Genomic DNA, 16,889 nt, shown 5'->3' on the forward strand with positions numbered 1-16,889 from the left:
ATAATAATATCTGTAGCACCTACTTTGTAATGTTTTTTGAGGATCAGTTAGCTGTCAAGCCACATGGTGTATGTTGCTGGACTTGAATCCAAGAAAATCTGAGTTCAAATTTTACCTCAGATACTAATTGGTGATTCTAGAAGAGTCACTTACCCCTCCCAGGCTCAATTTCCTCATCTACAAAATGTGGATAATATTAGTACGTAGTTCCCAGTTTGGTGGTAAAGATCAAGTGAGATCACATATAGAAAATACTTTTAAAATCTTAAAGTGCTATATTAATGCTAGTATTATTGTATAAATGTTGCTGTTGTCATTTTAGTCATATCTGACTTTTCCTGTTCCTATTTGGGGTTTCCTTGGCAAAGATACTGGGATTGCTTGCCATTTTCTTCTCCAGCTCCTTTTACAGATAAAGAAATTGAGGCAACAGTGTTAAGTGATGTGTCCAGGGTTATATTGCAGCAGGATTTGACTCATGAACATGAATCTTCCTGTTTCTAAGCCCAGCACTCTATTCACTGTACCAAATATAAATGTTGACTATTTTCAATGCTTTCCACTTTGTAGGCTCATCCTACCTTCAATAAGGGGGTCTTTCCTTGGTCTCCCCATTGCAAGTCAGGATCCTTCCAAGATCACACTATATATTGTGTATATACATAGTTTAACTTGTGAGCAGGGATGAAATTTTTTATTTTTGTATGTGCCTAGTGCTTAGCACAATGTCTGGTACATAATAACTACTTAATAAATGCTTGTTGATTGACAGACAATAAGCATTAGACTGGGGAATTTTTGCTAAACTCTTTTCTTTACCCTTATTTACTTCCTAATACCCGCCTTAAATTAAATATAAATTGAACTGTGCTCCAAAGTACATGGAAATGAATACACATTATTGAACTCATGACAAATGTTCTTCCTCAGGGGCCAATTTTTGATACCCTCTAAATATTTAGAATTTCTTGGCAACAGTTCTCTCTCCTTGGGTTTGCACGTCTGGGACACCATATTTAGAACATGAACACAGAGAAGTTCTAGCATCTGAGGTATTGGCCCTGCTTTTGGGCTATGATTTCTTTTCTCTGGTTACAGTCTTTGCCAGGCATTGCCTTGAAAATACCTATGGGAATATCTATCTCTCCAGCTGGAGCTAAATGCAACTCATAGGCACAGAGATGTCCCATTTCAATGTTATGAAATAGGAAACTTTTGTCATCCATTTCTGACTCTAAGTTAGTCCTTCGAGTCCACCTAAGATCAGGGTGACTTAAGATATAGGTGCTGTACTTGTGAAAGAACTAATTAATATTAAATATGATTCTTCCTACTAATATCCGCATTTTAAAATAAGGAAATAGCAAAAAACTTTTGAAGAACTAATGTGCTCTTGATTAGACTTTCATAATCTATAAAGACTTTGTAAGTTGCCTTCCACTTAGGTTATATGGAAGGAATGTGAGTGTGCTAAAAAACAGTTTAGGGAGCTAATTGTTAAATATTCAATTGTGAATATTCTTTGAAAATTGGCAATATTAAGACTTGATTTATTGTGTTATTAATTTTTTTAAATTAAGAAAGGGGTGGAGAAAATTTTAATAATGCAAATTAAACTTCTGTGTGTACATTTTATCACCACCACTATCGCCACTATCAGTACTCTGATAGCTGATTGTTAAACCTTTACCAGCACATTGCTAGAAGGAATTTTCACTAGCTATGGAATCTCAGGTGTATTCTTCAACTGTGATGAGCCTCATTTCCACTTTCCAGGGGTACTTTAAGGACTGAAATTAATGTGATAAATAAAAGATAATTCCCATTCTACCACCTTTCCTATTTGAATGAGTGGGGAGAATAAAAGGTATTCTCTCCTGAAGTCTTGTATGGTGATTGTTGGGGCTGGTATATGGTTGATTCTATAAAAGAAAAAGAGGGAAGAGGAAGACCGTAGTTTTGATCTTGTTTCGCAAGAGGAAGATGGCACTTAAGGACTGGAAAATTGGTCATTTGTCTTGAGAAATTTTAAGTTGGTAAAGAGAGACAGATAAAAATAGAGACAGAGACAGAAAGTAAGAAGCAGAGAGACAAAGACAGATACTTTTCTTTGTTTCTTAATAAGTAAAGCAGTGGGTAAATTTAGAACTTGAAGAGTACATGAGTGTGTGTATTCTTCATGATCCTATAGATCATATTGCTCATGGGGTTTTCTTAGCAAAGATACTAGAGTACTTTATATTTTTTAATCAATAGATTAAGGCAAAAAGGGTTAAGTAGCTTGCCCGGAGTTATTAAACTGCTAAGTGTTTAAGACTAGATTTGTTTCAACTCAAGTTTTCTTGACTCCAGACCCAGAACTCTATCCAATGAGCCACTTAGCTGCCATAAGAAACAAGAAATGTGAAGAATTCAAAGAAGCCTGAAAAACCATAGAACTATCTGTGATGGATCTATGTTTCATCATTGGTACTTTGGAATCATGAATGGTTACTGTGATATGTGTTACTGTGTATATTGTTCTTGTCCTCATTATATTCTTCATCAATTTATAAAAATCCTAAAAGAATTCATCTTATAATATCAATGTCATAATGTATATTTTTTCTCCTGGTTCTTCTTACTTCACTCTGCATCAATTTAGAGAGGTCTTTTCAAGTCTTTTCAAAATTATCTATTTCCTTGCTTCTCATAGCACAATTCATATGCCATAACTCACAGTCATTCTTCTTGTTTACAGTTTTTCTGCCATCAGGAGAACTGCTATAAATATTTTAGTTTGCATCTTGTTTTTAGTATCACTCTCAAGTCCAATGACATTCTTCTCCTTTCACCTACCCAGTAAGCTATCTTTTGTTTAAAAAAAATTCCCCCACTTAATAGTTTTATTTTTCACAATAATATATAAATATAATTTTTTTAACATTTACTTCTATAAGATTTTAAGTTCCATTATCTTTGTTCCTCCTCCCTCCCAAAGACAACAACTGTCTAATATGGGTTATACATGAACAATCATGTAATAAAGATTTAAAAAGAAGGGGGAGGAAGCATTTCAGCAAAGCTAGTGATACATTATCTGTGTCTAACAATATAAGGAATATTTTATACCCACAGTCCTCCACCTCTGCAGAGTGGTTTCATCCTTCCGCAGGGGCTAAAAACTTGGTCATTATAATAACATAATATTCATTTTCCTGTAAACATCCGTTTCAATGACTGTTACCCACAACATAGGCTCCTTGTCTAAAAGCATGCAAGTCTAGACAATACCAAGACACTGAGCCACACCTAGCTTCAGGCAGTCTCACTATGAATGAAACTAGAATAATAATTGCTATTAAGTAGAGGGAAAACTTATAGTTTCTCTTAGAGGAAATGCATAAAGAAGCTATTAGGATCATAGAATTTCAAACAGAATGGAAATCTGGAAATTATCTATCAACCCACCCAAATGGGTTCAAATCTTGCCTCTGATACCTTCTGATTGGTTGACCAAGAGCAAATGAACATCAGTTTCCTTATCTGTAAAATGGGGATACTAATGTTTGTCAAACCTATCTCTCAGAGGTGTTGTGAGGCTCAAATGAAATTACAAGGGTTGTCCCAAGAGCCTTAGTATAATTTTAAGCTGTTGAAGCTTAAAACTAAACCAAGACCTTTAGGACACCAGATATCTGTAAAGTACTTTGTAAACCTTAAATCCTGATGATAGTGTCAATTATTATTATCTCATCAAGGCCTTTGTGTTGCATGAAGAGTTTAGTCTAGGTGGTAAGGGTAACACTCTATTGGGAAAGTGATTGTATTTTTCTTCTGGGCACTCATTGACTGTGAGATCCTTTTATTCACTTCTCAGATACAAGCTGTTGACTCTGAAATAAGTTGTTACCAAAACAATTTAAATGTGGAGCAAAGTTCTTAGGACAAGTGGCCAATAATTCATTGATTTATAGGCCAACAGAAGCTTAAGTTGTTTGCTGCTGGATAGAAATGAAAAGGCAGTTAGCAAGCATTTATTAAGAACATTTTTAGCTACACACTGTGCTAAGCTCCTAAGCCATAAAGTCAGTGTTTTCTCACTATGTCTTTCTGATGTTCATTTTCCTGAAATGTAAAATGGGAATAATTTTTACTTTATTTCAAGGTTGTTGTGAGGGAAAGCTCTTTACAAACTTTAACATGCTATGCAAATGTGATTTATTATATAATTGTAGACTAGGAAGAAACCACATCAATTATTCAGATGCCAAGCCCATGGTCCTCATCTGTCAGAGCGTGACAATTCTTACAGAGACAGCAGTGGTCATGAGTCATAGGAGCACGGCCTCTGACCCAGAAAGTATAGAACCAGGTTTGGAGAACTTCTCTGGAAAAACTATCATCAGGGGAAGCAAACTCCATGGTCTAGGGCCAATCCTTAGTATTCACATTGATCATGGATGATTTGCAGATTAGAAAGTCACAAAAGAAAGACATCTTTTCAAGACAAATTAAGACAGTGGCAGAAATGGAAAATTTCTATTGTTGTTTAGTCATGTCTGACTCTTCATGACTCCATTTGGGATTTTATTAGCAAAGATATTGGAGTGATTGCCATTTCCTTTACCAGCTCATTTTACAGATGAGGATATTGAGGCAAAGAGAGTTAAGTGACTTGCCCAGGATCACACAATTAGTCTTCCTTGACTTCAGGTTTGGGGATCTATTCATTGCCACACCTAGATGCCCCAGTGGAAAAAAATTACAGAAGGAAAATAGTTTCTAATAGGCATTAGAAGACTAGTAATTAACCCTATGCAATGTAAAAGAAGGTACTTGACCCTAACTCCAAGTCCACTGACACATACATCACAAGAAAACACGAGATTTAGAATGCACAGATTCTACTGGCTCTGGATGGTGACTGCCATAGTTAAAAAGCCTGAGATTTGACCCAGGGTTTATTCAAAAGAAAGTGCTACATCTTACTTCACTTAAGGGGACAGCAACAGAGCTGATTTGCATTTGGGGTGGAGGTGAGGGGAATAAAGGAGGGCCAGTCAGAAAAAAAATTGTATAACAGCTTTGTAGTGACTGATCCCAAGACACCCTACTCATAGGACTGCCCAGTCGGGGTAAGAGGCCCTCCCTGGTGACTAAAGGTCATAGGAGAAGTATTTCTCATGATATAGGCTCCCTTGAAAATTCCATTCTGATCAGGGTCACAACCCGGAGGGCAATTTACTAAGAGAAATCCAGGATGTGGAAGGAATGAAGAACTGAGTTATACTGTTTTACCCGTTTAAGGAGACAGCCAGGTGAAATACCTGCCTTGCACAGAGAAGATGAATTTGTTTTTCAAAGACTGATTTGGAGCCAGAAGACCTGAGTTTAAATCTTTCCTTTGACCTAAGTATCTTGTGGGCAACATGGAGTTAATATTTTAAAAAATTAATTATCTTTTTTTTCCAATCAACAATAAATATCCGCTTTCTTTCCAGCCTACTTCCCAATTGCCCCCATACTTCCCTATTGAAAAAGAAAGAAAAATAAAATGATTTTTTATGCATAGTCAAGCAAAACATATTCCCACAGGGTTCCGGGGAAAGAACATGAACTCTTGGGTTAAAGGAACTGCATTTAAATCTACTTGCATGACCTTATTCTTCCAGGGCCTATATTCTTTATCTATGAAATGAGGGGGTTAGACTAGATATCTTCTGATGTCATTTCCAGCTCTAGAGCTAGGGTCCTATTCTTATTAATTTATTAAATATACTATGAACACAGGCCAGAGCACAAAACTAAACATAGTCAGCATATGGCATTTCTAAATATCCCTGATCCCTTGATTATTAGTGTTTTTATTTCATTTCATTTTATTTTATTTTATTTATTTACTTATCTAATATTTACCTTCCAATTTTTCAGATTTACTGTTGACAATTTCTATTTTCTCCTTTGACAATTATTTGTTCATATCTTTTATCCATCTTTGTTGTGAAATGGTTCTTAGTTATCTAATCTATATTAATTGTCTATTGATTTTTAGATGATAGACTTAAATGAGAAATGTTAAATCAATGATTTTTTCTTCTTGGTCTGTATCTTTTATTCTGATTTTATTTATCAAAAATCTTTTTTTAAAAATTTAATGTATTTGAGATTGCCATTTTTTGAACGTGTGCAAACTTTTCATTCAATCTTGTTAGGAATTCTATGATCAGCTATATTTGGGGGGAAGGTAAAACAGACAGAGATGGACACAGAGACATATACACAGAGACAGACAGATAGAAAGATAGACCCAAAGAGTAACGGAGATAGATACAAAGATGTAGACAGAGGCAGAGACAGAGAAAGAGACAGAAACAGAGAAAAAGAAATACACATGTACACACACAGAGGGAGGGAATTTTCCATTGTGCTTTTTGTAAGGTTTGATTCTCTATTTTTAGCTCATTTATACTTCTGGAATTTGTTATGTTTAGTATTAGATGCTAGACTAAACTTACTTTTCACTAAACTGTTTTTCAGTTTTTCAGAAATTCTTATTCAATTAAGAGTTTTTTTTCCCCACCAGGCACATTTATTTCTAGGTTTGGCCTAATTAAGCTATTCTCATGATGAACTTTTATATTTTTTAAATATATATCAGATTGTTTTGAATAATAATTACTACTTTGTAAGATAGGTTGAGATCACACAGTGACAAATCCTTAATTTTTTTCTTTTTACATTTTCTTTGATTTTTAAAAACTTATTTCTCCATATGAACGTTATTTTCCCCCCCTCCAAATTGTATAATATAGTCCTTAGTAATTTGATTAGTAGCACTACATCTGTATAGTAACTTGGTTACTTTGATCATTTCAACTCTTCAGCCTAGCCGTGAACATTAAATATATCTCTATTTACTTGTCTTATTTTATTCTTCAAGAATGTTTTTGTATTATGTGAATATAACCATGGCTCAAAGCACGTTTTCATTGGACTATCCTCATTTGTGGAGATTGATTGTTCAATGCTCTGAGCCTGCTGTCAGGGGGAAGGAATGGGAGAGCTTTTGGAAGAAGAGAAATCTTGGTTTTTTGGTTTCCAAGCTTTGAGAAGAGATTCAGTTCCAGATTTTCTTTAAAGAGAAGTTCTTAAAGGGAGAGAACGATTCTAGGAAGAAGCTGAAATATAGATATCTTTGTTTCTAGCACACACACACACACACACACACACACTCACACATACCTCTATATGTATATAGATATAAAATAAACTTGATTCTGGGAGACTTGAACAAAATATAGTATTAGTACTCATCTTTTTTTTTCTTTTGACACAAGAATAAATGTAGCTAAATGAGAAATTCAGCAATAGCATTTCATATTGGGGAAAAACACCAAAATTGGAATTAGAACCTTCATTTTTTCTTCTATAAAACAAAAGACTTGAACTATATAATGTCTAAAGTCATTTACAACTCTAAGAGCCTATGAAATTGTCCACAAAGTGATCATTATTACCATTATTGCTTCACAAACTGATAAAATTAATTACTTGTGTGTATGTGTGTCAGTGTATTAAGGTGGTAGGTTGAAAAGTACAGTTCCTGGCATGTAATAGGTACTTAATTAACACTAATAGTCAATAACCCTTTATTAAATGCCTACTATGTACTAAGTGATGTCCTAAGCATTGGTAATACAAAGAAAGGCAAGAAACAGTTCCTGCTCTCAAGGAGCTCCCAGGCTCGTGGCAGGAGACAACATATAAACAAACAAACTATATACAGGATAAATTGGAAAGAATCAGCAGAGAGAAGCATTAGAATAAAGGAGAAATGGGAAAGGCTTCCTGTAAAAAGTGGGGTTTTAGCTGGGACTTGATGATGGAAGCCAGAAGGCACAGATAAGAAGGGAAAGAATTTCAGATATGGGGGCTAGCCAGTGAAAATGCCAGGAATAGGAGATGAAATGTCTTGTTGGAGGAACTGGGTCACAGAATATGTGATGGTGATGGTGGGAAGCGTGTAAGGTGTAAGAAGACTAGAAAATTTTTTTGGAGGGAGTGCAGTTAAAGTGTTTTGAACTCTAAACAGAAGTTTTTATATTTCATCCTGTAGGTATTGGAAGCTACTGTAGTTTTTTAAATGGAGAATAGTTCATATGGTTAAATAAGCATTTTAGAAAATAGGTAGAACATTCACATGGGTGTAATATCACCTCTTTTGAAATATTATTAAATCATATTAAATATTAGACAAATATGGCATGTGACAGGAGGATAGGCCTTGAGGGAACAAGAACTAATTTTAGATTCTGCCTTTCATGCAGACTTACCATATCCTTACAGGTGGATCAACTGACCTCTTAGTACCCTGGACAATTCTCTAAGACAGAAAATTGATTATAATTTATTTATTATATTTCCTGAGGGAGTTCCTACATTGGGAATTCCTCAGATTTATAAAATCTCACATATAGAAAAAAGAAAATCTTAACTTGGGAATATTTAATCTTTTTAAAAATTGATATCTTTTATTTTTACAGTAAAAGTACCCCTGAAATTAATGTGTCTATTTTTTCTGAGTTCCCTTGCCAGGCAGGTGCACCAGATATAGAGTCATTCTGTGGGCTGAAAGGATCCAGTAGGTGTTTGCAGTAGCCAAAGTCTTGCTTTGTTTGTGTCTAGTGCATCTGCTTGCCATGGTAGCTCAGAAAAAACAGACACATTAATCTTGTGGACACTTCTAAACTATATCACTTTCGTTTTCTAGGATGAATTCTCATCCCGAGAGCCATCCCTTGTAATCAAATTTTTAAAAGGGCAAGAAATTAAACTAAACAGCCTATCAATAGTCTAATGGTGTATGCAGAATTCAACACTTATATCCACCCATCCCCAATTCTACAAAGAAGGAAAAGAGACCCAAAGCATCATTTGCTCTTAACTGGAAAGTTAGCACTGGTTGGGTCAGTATTTTGTAGTCCTTACTCTCTAATCTGGTGACTTTGCATGGCCCTCCTTCTCTTAAATCCGATTTACTTGCAATCATGGAATTGCCTTCCTGATGTTATGTTCTTTTTCAAGAAAGAAGGACAAATAAACAAATAAATCAATGAGCTTTTTGAGCCAGGGCTTCTAACAGGTCTGGAGTGGTAGTCTTTAGCCTCCCTGGCTACATATCAGCAATACATTCTGTATACCTCTTGTCATTCCCTCTCCTTCTCCAATTTCCAAAATGACTCCAATTGCAGACAGAAACAAAAGCAAACAAATAAATAAAAATTTATTGTTTACTTAGAGAGTCATTAGGAGGGACTGTTCCATTTTTTAAAACCCCTCCCATAGACAAGTAAGCCCCTAATTAAATAGCAAAAAAGGTCTTCTAATGAATGATATATGTGCTGATACTTAAATATATATAAATATCCAGCCAGTCAACAATCAAAGTTAGGAATAAACCAGAATGAGAGGAGGGGTGGGGAAGGGCAGGGGAATAATTTTTGTGTTCTTTGAGACTCTCAGGCACAAAACAGGAATTTCCCAGGGACTTGAACTGACCGTTCTTTGCCTGGTTCAATATGTTCCTGTCTCCTCTGCTTAAGCCACTTCCTTCCCCTACCCCTCATCCTCTCTGGCTCCCACTTCTGTCTCCATCATCTTCCCTCCTAATTCAATTCCCTATTTCAATTTGTAACCACTTATAATATTAAATGTCTCACATTTAACCAGATGACTCTAAATGAGGTCTTTGGAAGGAAGACATCCTGTAAACCTACCTAAAAAGACCATAAACTCTAGAGGGGAAAAGGAAGTGGGAAAGCAGCTCTTAGTGCCCCTAAACACTTAGGTAAAAAAGCAGCTTATTGCTTAGAATTGTTGTGAATTCAAGAAAATAGGTAGCTGGTTTTTCCTCTCTTTGATCAAAGGGGGAAAATGATAAAGAATAGTAGAATTATATGATGTTAGAGCTTGAAGAAATTTTCAGAATCTTCCAATACAACCTCATCTTGCAGAAATGAAACTAAAACCCAGAAAGACAACAAAATTTTATTTTTAATTTTTTTATTTATGTTTTATTTATTTCCTCCTATTCCCTTCCCACTGCAATCCCTTTCCTAAGCTTTTGTAATGAATATGCATAATAACCAAATCAAATCATGGCTCCCACCATGAACAAAAATACATGCTTGGTTCAGCATCCATCGTGTTTCTGTCAGCAGGTAGATAGCATCCTCCACCATCAGTCCTCTGGGATTATTCTGTTACTTTACTTTATCACATTGGAATGAGAATTCTAAGGACCAGCAGGTTTTGAAAGCCAAGTAGTATAGTTTAGACTTGATATGGTGAAATAATGGAAATTTTGTAGGTTCAGGCGACTCTGTTGAGCTAAATGACAGTAGTGGTGGTAGGATGAACCTACCGAGTTCAAGTAAGGCTCTGACCCACATGCTGACTTGTGTAATCTTAGGTAAATCACTGATCTCTCAGAGTTTCCAAGAAACTCTTTGAGACTCTGAGATGCAGAAAAATGATAGACTTGCACTGGTAGAAAGGATTCCCTCACCTGGTAGCCACACACAAGAAACTGAAAGGTGGAGCTTAAACCAAAAAAATATCAATTCGATGAGCTAGTAACACATGAGCCTAGGGAAAGAGAGAACTTGATTAGAAAAGTGGAAGATTTTATAGGTCTTTCTCCATATAATGTTGGGGGAAAGATTTGAACTCATTGCTACATGGATGTAAGGTCCTCTGGTGAACAGTAGTTGAAGATTTTCATGATATCAAGACTGAGTATGTAAGACAGAATTCTTCAGGGTGTTCTATGAAAGTCTTTGGTAGCTAATTAGAGGTTTCTTTTCTTTTCTTTTTTTTCCCCAATAGTATTTTATTGTTTCCAAATACATGTGAAGATAGTTTTCAACATTCATTTTTGTAAGACTTTGTGTTAAATTTTCCTCCTTTCCTCCTTTACTTTCCCCCTCCCCAAGATAGCAAGCAATCTGATAGAGGTTTAATATGTACAATTCTTTTAAACATATTTCCCAAAGGGGAGAAAAACCATGGGAAAGAAAAGACAAACAAACAAAAAAGGTGAAAATATTATACTTCAATCCACATTCAGTGTTCACTGTTCTCTCTCTGGATGCAGATGACATTTTCCCATCTCAATCTTATTGGAATTGTTTCTCACTAATTGCTGAGGGGGAGCCAAATCCATCACAGTTGATTATCACATAACCTTCTTGTTACTATGTACAATGTACTCTTGGTTCTGCTTGCTTCACTGAAGATTTGTTCATGTAAGTTTTCTCAGACTTTTCCAAAATCAGCATACTCATAATTTCTTATGGCATATGGCATATGAATGGAATAGCATTGTTCTATAATTTCTTATGTTCCATTCATATGCCATAATTCATTCAGCCATTCCCCAACTGATGGGCATTCACTCAATTTCCAATTCCTTGCCACTACAAAAAGAGCTGCTACAAACATTTTTGGGCATGAGGGTCCTTTCCCCTCTTTTATGATCTCCTTTGGATATAGATCTAGGAGATCTAGTAGATCAAAGAACATGCAAAGTTTGACAATCCTTTGGCATAGTTCCAAATTACTCTCCAGAATAGTTAGATTATTTCACACAATGCATTAGTGTCCCAATTTTCCCACATTCCCTCCAACATTCGCCATTATCTTTTCCTGTCATTTTAGCGAGTCTGAGAGGTTTTGAAGTGGTCCTTCAAAGTTGTCTTCATTGGCATTTCTGATTAGGAGTTTCTTGGAAGGATGTAGTTCTGGAAGTTTGGAATGAAGCCAGGAGGTGACGAAGTGGAGAGACAGAGAACTTATAAAACAATCTCTTTAAAAAAAAACTTTGTTTTTTTCACAATTACATATAAAGAAAAATTTTAAACATTCATTTAAAAAAAGATATTGAGTTCCAAATTTTCTCTCACTCTCTTTTTCACTTCCTCTTTTCCTGAGGTGATAAAGCAATTTGAAAATCCAACCTTTTGAGATGATGAAGAAGAGGTAAAAAGGAGCAGAAAGAAATGTTTAGTGGAAAATCAGTGAAGAAGCATAAGGAAATAAAAAGCCAGGATAGGATGGAAGACAGATAAGGACAGAAGTTTAAAAATAAATTCCTAAAATGAATCTACTGTGACAAAGTATCCAGACTTGTCTCTGTTGTCTCTGCTGTAGTGTAAATCCAATTTTTGGGATCTCAACTATCTTCACTTGGGGATTTTATGCTAATTTTTTTGTTGTTTTTGAAAATGTCAGCCTTTTCATTTTGTTCTGTTTTTTTTTCAAGTGGGTAATCTTTCAGATATTTGTATATGGTACTGGGCTTGTGCTGATTGCATTAAGTCTCCAAAGATACAGAGCTTTTCTAAGGAGAGCCATAATAACTCAGAAGAAATAAATTAGCCTTGCAATCCATATCATTGGAGCAGATTTTAAGATGCAAACAGATTGGCAATCTAATGAATTAGGGGTCAATGTGGTATACTGCAAAGAGAAAAGAACTCAGTATTTATATATGTCTGGATTTGGTGCCGTGGGCTAGTCCCTCTACTCTTTCAATTTCAGTTTTTCTATCTATAAAATGGGAATTACGCTAACTGGAGTTGGATTGTCATAAGAATCAAAAGTAATATATATATGAATCAAAAGTAATATATATGATATTATATAAAGTCAGATATTATTGTCAACTTACGTTTTAGACAGATACTGTATGTAAATGGGCAATAAACCCAGAATTGGATGGGTGGAGGGCACACTGGATTGCATTTCAGAAATTACACAATATTTTCCATGACCTCAAGTTGTTCCCTGGCATAAAATGTCATTTGTTTTCCCCTTTTAAACACCAATTTATTCATAAAATGCATGCAATTGTTAATCATGGAACCCCACAGACATTAGAAGAAGTAACTTTAAGGACAAAAGAAGCATAATTTATTAAGAGTCAATCAACAAACATGTGTTAGGTGATAAGCACTCTTTCAGACACTGAGTACAAAAGCTAAAAGTATTTAATCCTTATCCTTAAGGAGTTTCCATTCTATTTGAGGGAGACATCTACAAATATAAATAAAAATAATACCCAGAATAAATTCAAAATAAATATAAGGCAATTAAATATGAGGTTGATGATGAGGGAAAACACTAATAGTTGGAGAGATCAGGAAAGGTACTAAAAATATAGAAAGTAGTGCCTCAAATAGTACTATTGTTTGTTGTTGGTCCTTCATTAAAAAAATTTTTTTGTTCTTCATTTTCAAAGAGGACCAAAGATATTATGGGATGATGTCTTAACTTGTGCATGAATTGGATTTAAGCAAAGCAAAGTTGAACAAAGTCCTCAGCTTCATTGTGTCTTCTAGAGTCATTACAATCCAATCCAATCCAAGTCAATACAAAGGTCAAAAGACTGCTGATAGAGCCCAATATGTAGTGGATAGCCATGGAGTCTTCAATCTCTGATCAAACTCAAAGTGCTCCAAAACACCTGTGTCTGCTGCTTTCATGGCCATTGGGACAAAATGTTCTCGGCCATTCATTCCCCCAGGGGAAGTCTTCACAGACTAATCACCAAAGGGTTTGAGACCTGTTACCCTCAACCTGGTTTAGCCTGTCTATCTAAGTGGTTTATCAAGGTGTGGCTGCTACATATACTACAGCTTCTTAGAACCACAGGTGAGAGTTGGGGGACAGGTGGACACCAAAGGAGGGAGGGATATTATATCATTTGCTGTCCTGAACCCTTGATAGTTTATGAGTTACTCAATTTGATTTCTGCTAAAAGCTGACTTATATTTACATTCTTGTAGACATTGTAATCCTGTTTTAAAGAAAAAGAGCATGAAAAGACAGGAAAGGAAGAAAGGAGAAAAAGAGAGACAGAGACAGAGAGAGAGAAAGAGAGAAAGACAGAGAGACACAGAGACATACACAGAGAGAGACAGAGAGAGAAAGCCAGACACACACACACACACACACACACACACACACACACACACCACACACACACACACAGAGAGAGAGAGAGAGAGAGAGAGAGAGAGAGAGAGAGAGAGAGAGAAGAGAGAGAACAGGGACCAGGGACCTAGCTAATCAGTCTAGTGTACTGGGGAAGAGAATACTAATGATTGAATATAAATAAAGATGGGAATCCAAATATAGATTGAGAAATCATTCCTGAGTCCCCAGTATCTTGAATTCTGAGTGTGTGGAGAAATGGGTTTGAGGATGAATTAGAAATAGTAATCCCCTTGTCTCTCTAGCAGGCTGGAGGACTTGTACAAACCTGGATTCTCATGCTGGTTGTCCAAATAGTGATATTAACTTCTGGGGACAGTGAAGATGGAACACTGACACATGAATTATCTGAATGGTCCAATTTCTTCTTGAATAGAAAAAGGCAGTCTTTGGGAAGAAGCCAATAGACATAGAGTCTGTATGTGACTAAAATTAGTGGCAGATGGTAAAGTGCTTGTGAACATGTGACAGGGGAAGACCACATGTTCCAAGTAAAGACAGAAGCTTGTCTTGCTCTCCAAAATGGGGGTTCCAGAAAAAAAAACAAACACAATAAAACTTACCAATGGGAGACTTTTAAGAAAACATCTCAAGATAGAATTTGGTTTTAAAGGTTGCACACAAAACCCGTATATAGCCACTGGAAGTGTTGATGTTATTTATTATACCTTCCTTCTAAAGTCAGGGTGGGAAAAAGACAAGATCATTCTCCTTTCTTAGCCCTCCACATTCCCCAATAAATTTCAAGTTCTTAAAAATCAGGATTTGAAGAATTCTATGAAGAAAAAAAAATTAGCTTTGAGTGTGTGTGTGTGTGTGTGTGTGTGTGTGTGTGTGTATTGTTTGTTTCTCATAAGTGAAACCCAATTATAGGTACCTTTTAGGGGAGGGGAAAGGTATAGCAATTGACCACATAAATTGATCGTATAAACAATGACATCTGTGGTCCAAACCAAGGACGCCTTGGTTTTCTGATAACCTACTTTTTCTTTCTGCCTGTCTACACAGCCTCTTGCACATTCACATTTCTACTCATTTCACTATTTAATAATTATGTATCTGTCAGTTACATATGCACATAAGATGGATTCTGCCCATTTTTAGGGGATGAAACCCCTTACCTGGCATCTCAGAAACCTGTATCTATCAATGTTGGGATGTAAAGAGAATTCTTGGATTCTGGATTGGCACATGTCTAATGGAGTTGGGCATTTGTAGAGCCAGGACACACATGCATCCAAAGGACATGTTCTTGTCCAGCTAATCAGGGCTTCAATGTGCAAGACATGAGAATAGCACTATATCAGTGATGGGGCAAATGACTTCTGTTCCTGATGTTTGCCAACTTGAGGTATGGAGAGGGAAAGGGATAAAAGACAAACTGGGGCCATCACCAGTTCTATGTTTTGCCACTGGACTCTGATAACTCTGGAGGAGAAACTGAGGCTGATAACTTTGCACAGCTCTGCCTTACTCAAATTCAACTCATTTGGAAGTCAAGAGATCACTCTACTGATGTCATAGCTTCTCTTTGAGAATGAAGGACAAATAGCAATAAAAATAAGAAATAATCTTAACTGGACTGATAGGGCAGATGGGATATACAAATAAACATGATAAAAGAAAGCCCATAAAAAATAGAAGAAATCAGAAGAGACTTGGAGGAGCAGGGTCAGGGAAGTCTTTCACTAAATCATTGGCTGGTTTTGCAGAAGGGAAGACTCTGAATGAATAATGACTTACATTTTTCCCTCCTTGCCTCTTTCTCTTGGCTTTCCTGAAGATTCGCTTCAAATCTTACCTTCTGCAGGGGAATTTTTCAGCTGGCTTTTCCTCCCTCCATGCTCTCCTTCTGAGACTATTTCTCATCTGGACATACCTTGTATGTATATAATTATTTACACACTGTCTCCCCATTGGAATATAAGTGGGACATTGATGCATTGTTGGTGGAGTTGTGAACGAATCCAACCATTTTGGAGAGTAGTTTGGAACTATGCTCAAAAAGTTATCAAACTGTGCATACCCTTTGATCCAGCAGTGTTACTACTGGGCTTATATCCCAAAGAGATTATAAAGAAGGGAAAGGGACCTGTATGTGCACGAATGTTTGTGGCAGCCCTTTTTGTAGTGGCTAGAGACTGGAAACTGAATGAATATCCATCAGTTGGAGAATGGCTGAATAAATTGTGGTATATGAATATTATGGAATATTACTGTTCTGTAAGAAATGACCAACAGGATGATTTCAGAAAGGCCTGGAGAGACTTACACGAACTGATGCTGAGTGAAATGAGCAGGACCGAGATCATTATATACTTCAACAACAATACTAGATGATGACCAGTTCTGATGGATCAGGCCATCCTCAGCAACGAGATCAACCAAATCATTTCTAATGGAGCAGTAATGAACTGAACTAGCTATGCCCAGAAAAAGAACTCTGGGAGATGACTAAAAACCATTACATTGAATTCCCAATCCCTATATTTATGCACACCTGCATTTTTGATTTCCTTCACAAGCTAATTGTACAATATTTCAGAGTCTGATTCTTTTTGTACAGCAAAATAACGTTTTGGTCATGTATACTTATTGTGTATCTAATTTATATTTTAATGTATTTAACATCTACTGGTCATCCTGCCATCTAGGGGAGGGGGTGGGGGGTAAGAGGTGAAAAATTGGAACAAGAGGTTTGGCAATTGTTAACGCTGTAAAGTTACCCATGCATATAACCTGTAAATAAAAGGCTATTAAGTTAAAAAAAAAAGTATTTTGAAGCCTGGGGTCCTATTTTTGCTTCTTTTTTTGTATTCCCAATGTTTAGTACATTTATTAAGCAATTATAT

Source organism: Sarcophilus harrisii, chromosome 5, assembly GCF_902635505.1.
Source record: "Sarcophilus harrisii chromosome 5, mSarHar1.11, whole genome shotgun sequence".
NCBI lineage: Eukaryota > Metazoa > Chordata > Mammalia > Dasyuromorphia > Dasyuridae > Sarcophilus > Sarcophilus harrisii.